The sequence below is a fragment of the Bombus huntii genome, chromosome 2 (assembly GCF_024542735.1).
Source record: "Bombus huntii isolate Logan2020A chromosome 2, iyBomHunt1.1, whole genome shotgun sequence".
Taxonomy (NCBI): Eukaryota; Metazoa; Arthropoda; class Insecta; order Hymenoptera; family Apidae; genus Bombus; species Bombus huntii.
In genome coordinates, this window is record NC_066239.1 from 12,583,705 (window position 1) to 12,597,046 (window position 13,342).

Genomic DNA, 13,342 nt, shown 5'->3' on the forward strand with positions numbered 1-13,342 from the left:
TTGTTATAACTGTGAGAGATTTCGAAATCACTCAACCACCGAGAAGTATACATGCTCCAAGTGTATAGTTCCATTCCCATTTGTTTTCTATTGTATATATATATATATATATATATACAATATATATATATATTATCATTGAAATGAACAGCGCTGTTTTCGATTTCCCTAATTCCAGAACAATTCTTTAAAGGCAAGAATAATAAAGTCACTAATGTTTCAGAGGAACGATCAATGTTAAAAATCATCTCGAATTTATCAAATTTCATCAAGAAAAATACATTTACTTTTAATTGCAGGATCAAGTAAATGGCCAATTTTGATAACATGAAATTAGTTGAAAATAAAAGTAAAAAATAAAAAGGAAAATACGATTTTCTCTAGAAAATCGATCCTCTCTAGCTAAGCTTCAATTCTTTCTTACAATGCAGCAGCGTAAAACTTATCTTACTTCGACGTTGTCAGGCCAGTTGCAAGGAAGAATCGAAGCTGACTGAACGAACTTGCGTTCTTTGTGACATGGCGGTTATTATTTAAAGCGCGATCACTGTCGGATCAATCGAACTTTCTGAGGTATACAGAAAACAATCGAAGGGTCAAAGTTTGTCGAGTCGATAAAAATTTACGAGCGGGAGACCGAGGAACGGTGCTCCACTTTACTTTGTTCCCCCTCATTGACGTCAAATATGTCCTGTTCACCCCGAATTCAGCCTAGTCACCCTTGTCGACATCGTTGTCGTCACGCTTGTCCCGCGTTTATTTATCAGAGAAGTTTATTCGTCCAGACGCCGCATATTGTCGGCTGATGAAAATCAGCCTCCCGGAACATTGAACAAACGATCCTGTACCATGCAGATCCGATACAAACCGTTAGAAACGTTTTGCAATGAATCTTATACGTGTATGCTCCGATTATAGAGAAATGAGTCGTGAATGTTCTAACATTAATGATATTCTCGTATGTTATGCACATCTGTATGCAATTAAAGTTTCATGGTTTAAAATGGGAAATGCAATTTACCAGAGGAAATGTAATTTCCTTAATATGAGAAATTAAAGTAGGTAAATCAATCGGAATTAGAAGTTAATCGACATTTCCTATGGATAATATCCTTTTTAGCATTATTGATTACTGGTTAAAATAAATCGGTGATAAATTTTGTATCATACTGCTGAATTTTATACTGTAAAAGGATTTTTCAATACAATGACTCCGTTTCGCAATTCTCTTTCAATCAGGTAAGATACAGATAATTAGGCACCGTCTATCTTTTAGTTTTTATTTGAGTTAGTATCTATGATCAGATAAACGTTACAGGTTGCAATACCTATTCCAAGTAGTTTGTGATAAAATTGCTAAATCGGTCAGAATCGTTCACTCCTAGAAACAGCTGGACGCATGACTACTAATTGGATCCAATATTCCATCAACTTGGGTATAAACGTAACTCGCATACATCGTTGCAAAATTACATTTATCCCACAACGGTTGCAATATGAAATACACATGCAATCTTGGAAAGAATAAAATGAAACGAGGAAACAGCTCTACAAAGGTTTTCCAAAAAAAAGAAAAAAAAGAGCTGCATCATGTAACACAGCCAAGGTAGGCGAGCTTGAAGAATGAAAGTTCGCGTTGTGCCGGGACTCGAAACTTCGTCTTATTTCTCCTTTTCCCTTCGTGTTTCGGAGTACGCGTTGTGCGAAAATGGAACGCGTAAGGGGGAAAAGTTCTCCTCTTTTTTTCTAGACTCTACCGTCCCAGCTGGAAGTCGGACGCGTCAAAAGCACCCAATAACACACAATCGAGAAGTCGACTGCTCCCGCTGCCGCCACTCGATATTCAGGCAAAATGGGAACGCGCCGGTGGCTGTGTGTTATCGTTCCAGCCGCGTTACCCATTTTATATCCATCTACCGTGGTGCAGGCCGCCTGTGGCCCGTTCTGTCGCGCTGACAAAATAGATGATAAAAAAGCAGCTGAATCTACGACTGCCATGGCCACGCGTATTCCCTGTGAAACGGCGATTTCAAAGCCGGCATAGATCGCGATCTGCGTAGAAACGTCCGAATCTCGTAAACCTGTTTCTATCTATTTTATTTTTTAATTTGATTTTCCTTTCGTTCAGTTTCGTTCAGTTTTTTGTTTCCTGCTTTCTCTTTTCCTTCTCTTTCTTTTTCGAATGATACCGAGGGACGAACAAACGCCAGGTTCGAAACCTTCAGATCAGAGAGCAGACGCGCGTGAAAGCTTTCATCCCTTCGAACGATAGGATCGTCGACGTACAGGAAATGGCCGAGCGAATCAATATTTCGAGATTGTTCATTAAATATAATCGTGCAAATAATACGTCGTCGGGTAAATAACGGATTGCTTGGTAATTAGAGATATTAATATCTGTTGTAAATAAACGAGGAAATTGAGAATCGTAGCAAACTCCACGGGAAAAACGTAGAGAGAAAAGATAGTATTGACTCGGTTATCGTGCTTTCTTTCTTTTTTCTTCTTCGCAAACTAAAAATGAATGTAGTTTGGGTAAATATTGTGCGATGCCGATGCGAGGAGCAAGTTGAAATGGGTCGTACCGGTTTATATTTGCAGGATATATTCAATATTGTTCAATTATATTTTTAATCGTTTTTCTTTTTACCATTTCAGATTTCGAAATCTACGCTTCTATTCGGTGAAAACCTTCGTGGCTGTGTTTTCAAATCTACAATTGCATTTAATTAGATCGTACGACTATATCTTTGTAAAACTTTTGATCGATAGTAATTAACATATCTCACTGAGGGTCGTCCAAAAAAGACGAAACACGTGTGGTAAAGGTCGATGAAACCATTCTTGTTGGATGGTCGCGTCGCGCGTTGGTCGCCTGTTTGTGGTCGAGATGAATCTTCGTGTTTTGCGGGAAAAATTCGATTCTCACGCGAAACCACACGCACGAACGATCAAATCCGGTTGACGTACCGTTGCACGGGCCGTTGCTTCGAGATATAACGCGATGAACCTTCGAACTCGATTCGAAACCCAGACTCCAGGCCTTTCAGAAACAAATAAATCAACGTGTAAATCTGTCTATCGGCGGATGACGCCAACTGACATTATATCGCTCATCGTTATTATGGTACCGCGTGAATTCGATTGCAGTACTCGCTAATATCCTTGGATGATGCACTTCTTTATATGATGCACTTCAATATTTTACGGTACACAAACTTTTCAATGAGTGTATATTTAAGATGGCTAGTTATGTTGTATACTACTTTTTTTTACCAAATATATATTTGCAGTAAATATCTTGCAGCTGCTATATTACATTTTCAGATTGACTGAAAATTTTACCAGTATAATCACAGCTGAGACTTTCTCATGCGAATGTAATTTTAAAATTTCAAAACACAGACAACACGTAAAAGTCTTTTATGATAAACTGACCAGTGTCCAAATGCTTTCGAACCACTGTATATCAAATGATCCCGTGATCCCTCGAATCTCAAAACTTGCGCCAACACATCAAAACACATAAAGTTGTTAAAAAATGGAGCACATCCGTAGAAAAGAAACGAAGAAGAAAAGGCAAAACAGAAGGAGCGACAGATAGTAACACTCGACAACGTTTAGGACGACACCGCGATATACAACGAGAATACGGAAGAAGTGATCCACCGCGAGCAATTTTATCCTCAATTTGCTAGGTAGAAAACGACGGCACTCTGACGCGTGCGAGTCACTCGCTCGTAGCACGGTAGACACGTCGAAAGGCTTGAGGCTTGGACAACAAGTGGTGTTGTAACGAGCTTTTTATGATGAATGTGTTGGCCCCCATGTGCGAAAACGTGACTTCCTCGAGCACGCGCTCACCTGGCCGGTTCGCGGCTCCTTGACCCGTGAAACGGCTTCCGGCATTGTTTTCCGTCGCGAATCTGCAGAGTTCACCCGAGATAAGAAACGTCGGAATTGAAATATATGAGCTTCAACTCGGATAGTCTATACTTGGAACTGCAACGCCTTCTCCAGTTGGGAGCCGATGAGATTCGAACCGGGATTAGGTAAAGCGATACGGAAACACAGGAATACGTAATGCAATGAAAGTACATTTCGAAAGGCTTCTTTGGAATAGTACTTTATACAAATAGCTATAGTTGGAATAGATATAGCGCGGTCGTAAAATTTGTCAGAAGCCAAGTTTGTACGTTTTAAGGGTGGAAATATATCGTTAGCTCGGAAGAATCATGGTACAGCTGCAAAATCGCAAATCCTCAGTTAGATGCTTTATTGATCAGACGAAGTATTTATCACAATATGGTAACTAGGTAACTGCAGAAACATTTGGTATTATTAAAATATATTTCAATAATATTTACTTTAGTTGGAATAATATGATAATTCTGCAACACTGTAGCCCTAAAGTATTGGCATCCATATTCGATCATCTAATTTACGAAGTGATTATTGATGATCACAATGGATATTATAACTAAGAAGACTTTGAAGTAGAGTTTGTGTTGAAATAGTATGGTAAAATATAGCGTTTTTGATCTAGTAGGTAGTCCTAATACTGTTTATAACATTAGATATGCGTCACTGTCAATGTATAATGGCAGGTGGAGGCGAATACCACTACGGAAGAATTTCGAACTACGATGCAATAACGAGAATGTACGAGTAATCGCCGAAAGTTAAGTTACAGTAGTACAGACTAAAGTACATACTCCATTATATATTCGGTTTATCTATGAAATTGATTTTAATAAAATGTGGACATTCAAATTCAACTGTCTTTACAGAACATAAATTTCAATTTAATCATAGGTTAATTCATTTGATGATGATTTACACTGATTCGTAGATTTCTGCTTCATAAAAAAGGTCCATTAATTTCAAGAATCGTTAAACGTCTACTTGTAGTAGCACATCTTATCACTGCGAACATATATCAGTCTTCTTCAATCGATAGATCTTCTTTCATAAGACTAAAATAAATTGCTCACACGAGCTATTCTAAATTATCTTTCACCGAAGGAACTATTTTATGTAATTTAAATTTAATTACTTCCTTCCTAATAAAATATCCAATAAAATTCAATAAAATTTTATTGCAGATTTAATTAAATCTATTAGAGGAATGTTGGAAAATACGATGTCAGGTCATTTTGGTAACGATTTGTGTTCCAACGAGCCCGAAGAAAATATTCTACGGCTAAATCCGGGGGATTCGAAACGACGATGGCTGCATCGTTAGCCCGACGATACAGACAATTCTTTTCTACTGTGATACGAAAGTTCAATAGGATACGGCGCCGACGACCTCGTTTCTCTCAAGCTTCGTCCCGTTATATCAAGGCAACCCGCAAATAATTTTTGCTTCTTTTTCCTTGTTTTTTCTTCCTTTCCCTTCCCTCTATACCTTCCACAGTTCTTATTTTTTTCGCTATCTTTCTTTCTGTATTTACTCGAATTGGATACCGATAGCTTTCGGCACTTCGTCGAATATCCCAGAGTTGCTATCGAAACGAAAAACGCGACTCATCGGCCGACATTTGAATAATTCACGTTCAATCGTATTTCTCGAAAAAACCAACGACCGCCCGCAAGGAAATCACATTTTCGAAAATACAGGAAATATTCGTCGGGCCGATAGGATTCTGCGTGACGCACGATCGCATTTTCCTGCATTAACACGCACGAAACGAAGGATCGCTTATTACGCAATTTCCCAATTTTCGTTCCATCAATTTAATTCTCAATAGCCTCGCTGTCGCTCCGATTATTTTTACACTAATCATAGCTCATAGTATATACACGGTGTCGATTAACTACACATATTTCGATCTTTTTTATTGAACACGTGATACACATAATACAAATATGTTTCCAAATTAATCACCTAACGAAGTGAAAATTTCGTGACACACGATTGTCGTTAATGAGCGATTATTCGTATTCAGCTGTCATCTTCTTACGTTTATAGTGAAGATATACCTATATTTTTTTACAAACTATTCTGCTAGTGAGTACTTGAGTCCACAGAAAGCTTTCAGAGTATGTACTGTACAAATATTACTACAGTTTTTCATTTCGAACGCCTATGTCGGGACCAAACAAACATCCTGTTATACGTTGCATAAGAGATGAAGTTTTAATTCGTTTGCAATGATACATGGAACACCAATGGACCCTGTTATCGAGACAATAAACTGATAGGCTTCATACGTTGTTCATTACAATTTTCACTTGGTAAATTGTTTCACCACCAGCCATTTCGTTGGCTGCGAAACTTTCACGGACAGTGATCCTTTTATCGCAATCATAGCTATATTAAGATACGTAATAATAAAAGAGAAACGAGTAAACCATCGTCGGGCTTCTCACATACCGGATAATGATCTCTACGTTCGTATCTAGATCGACGAGAATTGGAGGCAAAGTAACTATTATTAGCAAATGTTTGAAATTCTATCTTGCAGCTTCGTATTAGATAGGGTGTGTAACGTTCATATTAACTTTTGACGTGTTATTCGAGTCTACAGACACAAAGTATTTTGTTTAGTAGAAGTATCTATGGAATTAGTGCGAAGTTCGATGACTCGAGGTTAAAATTGTAAAAATGTAGGAAAGAGTTAAAGCATTATAGCATATCTGCTACTATTCGTAACATCTGCTCTTGATTAGATTTCACGAAAGAAAAGAACAAGAATCATACCTGCATGTAATCTTCGTGCAAGAAGAATCTACGTAGTCACCTGGAACAGAAGAAAACAAACGAGATTAAATAATATAGGCAGACATTAAAGATAAGCGATATTATACTCGATCCCATCCATTACAAATTAATCACTGTTTTATTCAACTCTGACAACACAGCCAAACACTTGGCCAACCAATTACCTTCCCTAATCATTGAGCTATTGAGTGAGCTGCTGTCTTATTTAACGCATTAACAAAAAAGCGATAAAGACGAAAAAATAAAATCTACGATAAGAAAAGGCTACAGAAAATTATAACGTATGGAAAGATCTCGATGTAATCTCGATGGCTTTTAAGTAGCGTCGTGGACAAGAAGCCTCAAGGTTTGTCATGTAAATCGTAATCCTGGCATCGAGGATTGAAAGGCGGCCCCACCGACGAGCATCCCTCTCTTTCGGTCCTACCTCTTTCTCCTATTATCATCGAAAGCGGATTCGAGCGCTTCGGTAACTTCCAGCGAAGAATTTATTATAATCGCATTCAAGAGCGTCTTATGGCAACGACTGCAAAGTAGCTAGCTATTCCACGCGGTGCAGGCCCGAGATGGCCGGGAGGAGCGCGACGGGGAAGCTGATTGAAACTCTGAAACATTTGCTCCGTTGGGTAACTTAGCAGCCAATCGTCGCAGATAAGTCGGTCTCCTCAGTTAACGGTTTCCTTAATTAACCGTGTACTGCCTCGCGGTTCGCGTTCCTCGTGACGAAAACGACGAAGACGACGACGAAGAGAACGGCGAAGAGGACGGATATCGAGAACTTTTACCCCACCGAGCTGCGCTCCCCTAACTGCCACTCTATTAATTCACCATTATCGTGAAAGTATAGCAACAAACCGAGGCCTCGACTCGCAGGATGGCCGCGAGTTAATAGCTTCTCTCCGTTCTTCGCTACCGCTTAATTGCCAGCTAGATAACGCTCGAATTCCGCGCGATTCGTTCCCGCCCGAGATAAATACACGCCCAGGTTACGTAATTAAGATCGAGACGATCGGCGCGCTATTTCGACCGACACGATGTATTTTCCATGGCGATGCGGTGCTTCCCGATGAAACCCTTAACTGAGTATAACTTACGATATCGTTCAGGTCTTCCTTATGAACGATTGGATATCACTGGGCTGTTCGACGTACTATCGCACTTTTGGCTTCTTTTTCGCAGTGGTAGGGTAAATTGCTCGTCTGCCGACGAGAAACTTCTTCGTGCACTTGCTATAAACGATCTTCGAGGAGCCAGAGGAGAGAAAGAATCGATTGATTCGAGGATTGCTGGAGATTGGAGTTTACGGATACAAATGAAACGTTCGGTTAAATCGAACGATTTAATTATTGACCGAGGTGCCGGTTCTTTACTGCGATTACTTCCTATAGGGTTGGATGAATTAATAAATGGACTTAATTTGGTTCGACTTTACCAAAGAATTGTAAACTGTTCGTTTTATGTATCAATTAATTTCTACAGTTTGTGCTTCAGCGACTGCGATATTTGTGTTTAAGTGTGCTGTTTTCTGCTGACAAATAAATCCTATTCAGTGTGTGCTCTGTCACAATTTATCATACGTACTCGGGGTTACAACTATACTAACTGTCCAAAATAGAAATTAAATTATCCTATGGATTTAAAAAATGGGTATACGAAAGCAATTTGTAACTTTCCAATGTTTGATCAATGAACCACATGACCAATAAATCGTATTTACATTTCTCTCGATATTTTGAACTTTCTTGTCTATCTCATCTCGCAAGATCAATGCTTCGTCAAACGAAACTACTGTACAGTTTGCACCCATTCACGCGCAGGAATCACATTTCAGCTGCCTTCAATGGATACGTTCCTAAAGCATACGTTTCATGTTCAAACGGCTTCGTAATTCGAGCTCCTAATGTTGTGTTTCATTTCAATTACAGGTTAATTTTACTATAATCTCGTATAGCACAAATCGAGTCGAATGTAATACGCGAGTAGAAAAGATTCTATTTAGTTCATTACAGAAATTATCGACAGGATCTATGTGGTTATAAATACTACGTGAATTATACGATAATTTATTATAATTACAGCTGGTTTATTTCCTTCATTGTGATAATAATGCTGTTACGGTTACTGGACAACTAATAGCCCAGTGTAGTTCCTAGATAGCTAACCATTTTAATTCTAACCGTTGTTAAAGCAGCTTAACTTTGATAATCAAATGAGACGTGTACTTTTTGCGTTGCAGCTGTAGTTAATGCTATGTAATTGGAGTTAAACACATGTGGGCGCTAATTTTTCAAAACTGTTCTTTTCTATTATGAATTGCGCACGCATAGACCGTTAATTGTACAAACTCAAAAGTATTACCGTTATTGGCAGACTTTTACCATAAACGTTTGCTGAAATTTTCTATTTTCGTTATTCATTCATTAATTTTTTAAATTTCTCATTTTTCTGTTTCAATTTTCACGGAAATGAGAATATCATGAAGAGAACGCTTTAGTATTCCTAATTTCTCCATAAATTTGTAAAAATTCATACTATGCATGTTATACGCGTGCAGTGTATATTGATTGTACATAATATTTGAAATTTTAATAACTGTTCATTCGTGTTAAAAATCTGTAGTAACAGTCCCTGTTTAATTCCTAGAAAGGACTACTTCTAACATATGAATTATTGTTAGAACTATAACTGGATACACGTATGGTATTTCATTAACCCTGCGGAGGTTGCGATCGTGAAAATTGCTTCAGAAGTCGCATTAAATCGTATCTAACTTAAAATTTATGTTACGATGCTTATTTTTGTGAAAAATCTATATAAGTATACGAAAAGTCCAATTGTAATAAAATTAATACAATATGCATTGAGTTTAAGTATAAAGTACAAACTTAAAAATATTTAGGATTAGACTTCATATGTATTTGTTAAATCAACCGCAATTTCCGGATGGTTAAATCAGGTTCTAGTGTAAACGATACCATTTCCCAACGAATCATTTCCCATTTCGTCAGTTTATACGAGCGCACTTTACTTGTGGATAGAAAAATAGTGTTAGATACATACGGTGGAACTATTTCAAATCCAACATCCTGTATACAAAAAAGAAATATCGAAAAGAATTACAAACTAACGAATATTCAAAGTAGAGAATTAAATGTTTTATTATCATTCGATACTAAATGAAAAATATAAAATTATTGTTTGCATTGTGATGGTATTATTATAAGACAATATTAACAGAAAATTTGCATGTGGAAATTTCACCCGTGAGAGCCTTTAACGAAAATGCGTTGAGAATGCATATTATGCTAAAGTGCATTATGAAAAAATATCGATGACACGCAAGCAGATTTAACAATTACGTGGCATGATCAAATATACGTAACAGAATTAACTGAAGTAACGGAGCGAGCCGGTTCTAGAGGCGTTCCTCGATCGCAAGTCGACACTTCCGGCCATCTAGAAGGGGTTGCGCGAGCAAGAACGGGGCCACGAAGGTCGACGTTGATCCATTCGCGTTCCTCCTGCGTGGAGAAAGTCATTAACTGATTAAACGAACATATATATCGCTGGTTTTTATAATGCGATATTGGTCAGCTGAATATTCAAAGCCGGTGTCACGCCTCTTCCGTGATTTGATTAATTGTCCCGACCTACTACGGTCAGAATTCTTTTCTTTGCGAGGAGCTGCGTTTCCATGCTGCAAGAATATTTGTCGACTATGTGTTTTTGGAAAACAGTACAATGCAAAGAAAGATGCAAATGTAGACAGAAAGATTTAAGGGCGAAACGGACTAAGCTATGTTAATGTAACAAAAATTGGTTTAACGCCGAGGAAATATACGCGTCGAGTGATGCAAGGGCGAGTTGTAAGTTTCTAAAAATAAGCGGTGATAAATCATAATTTCATTGTTAACTATGATGGAACTATCATAGTGGAGATATTGTGAAACGATATGATAGGATTACGAAATTTCAGAGAAAGAGGAGAATTATTCATCAAAATCTTGGCTCCAACTGTAAGCTCCGAAACTTAAAGGATTCTACACCATAGTAATACTGTATTACGTGACATATACCTGTTGAAGAATATGATTTATTGACACGAATACGATTCATCTCGTGCTCTCTAGATTATTCTATAAACCTGTCAACTCCATTCTACAGCCTTTAGCAATTCTACGTTTATTAATTTACTTCCTCTGCCCTCAGCATGGATATAAAATAAATAACGAATCCACTTCGAGAATCTGAAAATCGATCGAACAACGCTCACAATCAATCTTATATTCGTATTCGCAGCTTCAATCAGAGCGTCGCAATCAAAAGGCAAAGGACAGAGCTCGAATAAGAAGAACGAACGTCTGGAATAAAACACGATTGAACATTTCGATTGAGCCAGTGGGAAGCGGAGAAAGCGGTGTGGTGAAGTGGTGTTTCAAAAGGCCAAGATGTTCGGAAGGATAAGCGGGAAAGGGCACGAGAAGTACGGTAATAAAGGAAAAATTGGTGTTCGTAAGGACATAGAAAAGTCAGTAGTCGCTTAATTTAAAGGTTTGCTTATTAGAAGCTAAATGGGGTGCGGCATTCGAATGCTACAGGGAAATCGCATGGTCACGAAGCTTGGTTTCTCAAAGACGCCGGGATTAAAGCACGAGAAGTTCGGTTGGGACGATAACAATCGACGATTTGGATCCATAATCCGCATGCCTCGTGCTCGTCCAAACAGTTTAACTTGAGCAAAACTTTGGCCTCAAAACCCGTGTGATAAACGATCGAAGTTCCTCCTTTCATCGGCTGGCGTCGGTGGTCGTTCAACGAATGCTCTGGATTCCGGCACGTCATTGACGCCTCACCTCTCTTGCGCGTCGTTGTCGCGCTCCTTTCTATCTTCTGGCTCTTTGGTAAATTATTACGTCCCACACGAGCCCATCGATCCATCAACCGCTCCTCCATTTCCGAACCATACATCTCGAACGCTATTTGTATCTTCCCGCCGAGTAGTTTTTTTATTTTCGCCTACGTTTTCGCATAAATTCTCTCAATCTGTTCTGTTCGGCATGACCTTGGAAAGATTTATACTAACGGCATTGTATTACAATGGTCGGATTAGGATAATGTGATACGTTCAGACGTCTCAGGTAAGTTATGAATGACGGACATAATCCTAGTAAATAGACTAATTAATTAAATTTTAGTCATTGATAGGTTCAAATAAATGACGTTAATATAAAATTAATATTAGTTTGATGTTGTCGAACGAAGAAGCTCCTTACAAGGCTTTATAAAGCCCTTATGTACAATATTTTGATGAGTTTGAACAGCACTTTAGAATCGGCCACTTAAGTTGGAAGATACTTACCATATAAAGAATATAGAAGGACCATATACTTTTGTAATTCGTAAACTCAAAATATCTTCAGAACAAGCATAAACATAAATAACACAGTCGTGACCTTTGATTAAAACACCGCGAACATTAGGACTATAATTCTCACATCCGAATAGAAATCTCAGTACCGAAGAATCCAATTCATCAACGGAAATAAAACTTCCCGAAAGCGGCGAGAACATTCTCGAAAGTCCAAATCTACGCCACTTTGTCAAGGCGTTATCTAGCGAAGTTAGCAAACGGGCACTTCTACAGGGTGAAGTTAAATAAATTAAAGGTCTTCGAGGGGTTGAAATGTTCTCTTCGTATAGCTCTCTAATTCCTACCATCTCTTCCCACCGGAATTCTTGAAAATTCCGGCGCGCGCTTGGCCCGCGTGTTGGTTGTGTTTAAGGCAAGGCGCTTTAAGCCTCGCAGTCGAGAAGTTAATCGATACTTCAAGAAAGATTCGAGGGGTTTGAAAAGCGGACTTAACTTTCGCTCGGCTGGTAATAAAGCGGCTTACTCACGTCTTGCCGAGCACATCCGTCGGCTCAATCGCACCGCGAAATTGGCAAACTTGCCTGGCCCCGTCTTCTCCTGTATTTCTCCTATTTGTCGTCCCTCGATCGACGTCACTGAGCACGATAATTTGCGAAAATACTCGCGACGAATCGTTGCTTGTGTACTAGTCGCGCGAATATATGTATAGATATGAAAGTTCTGACGAACGACGTTATATAATAGTTTCTTTCACAACGTTCGCTATGTGGTTATATGGACATTTATAAACTGGCTACGAATTTATCGCGTGCAGTACATGCCACGTGATTACCGAGAATTCGATGACGATGCTGACTATCGATGACGAAGTAAATACGGAGAAAGTTCTGTTTGCGTTATCTGTTTATCTTGTTGAAGTTATTTCTAGCTATAATTCAAACCATTTTTGATTGGAAGAAGTGGTTTTTTTTTATGGAATCTAGTTTAGAACTTCTGTGCATTTAGTTTAGAATTTTAATTGTCGAATAATAATTATTTTCCAAATTCTCCTGTAAAATGGAGCGTAGTTTGAAATATCTGCCTAGTTGCCGTGCCTAACCAATCAAGGTAACTCACTTTTATGTATTCGGAAGCAGTTTAAGTTCTTACACAATTTCGGCAGAAATATAGCGTGTTCACCCGGCAACATCGGAGCCGTGTTCAGTAAAAAAAGCTAAAATATCGTTCTTAATATCAAATCATCG

General features: G+C 38.5%; 1 protein-coding gene across 1 annotated transcript in view; it reads right to left on the reverse strand.

Annotated features, from left to right (window-relative positions):
* The window catches only part of LOC126876954 (amphoterin-induced protein 1), a 291,913-nt gene that overhangs the window by 161,829 nt on the left and 116,742 nt on the right, over positions 1-13,342 (reverse strand). The window contains exon 4 of the mRNA XM_050639827.1: positions 6,707-6,746. The gene's annotated coding sequence lies outside the window, so the exon portion shown is untranslated. The remainder of the gene's footprint in view (positions 1-6,706; positions 6,747-13,342) is intronic.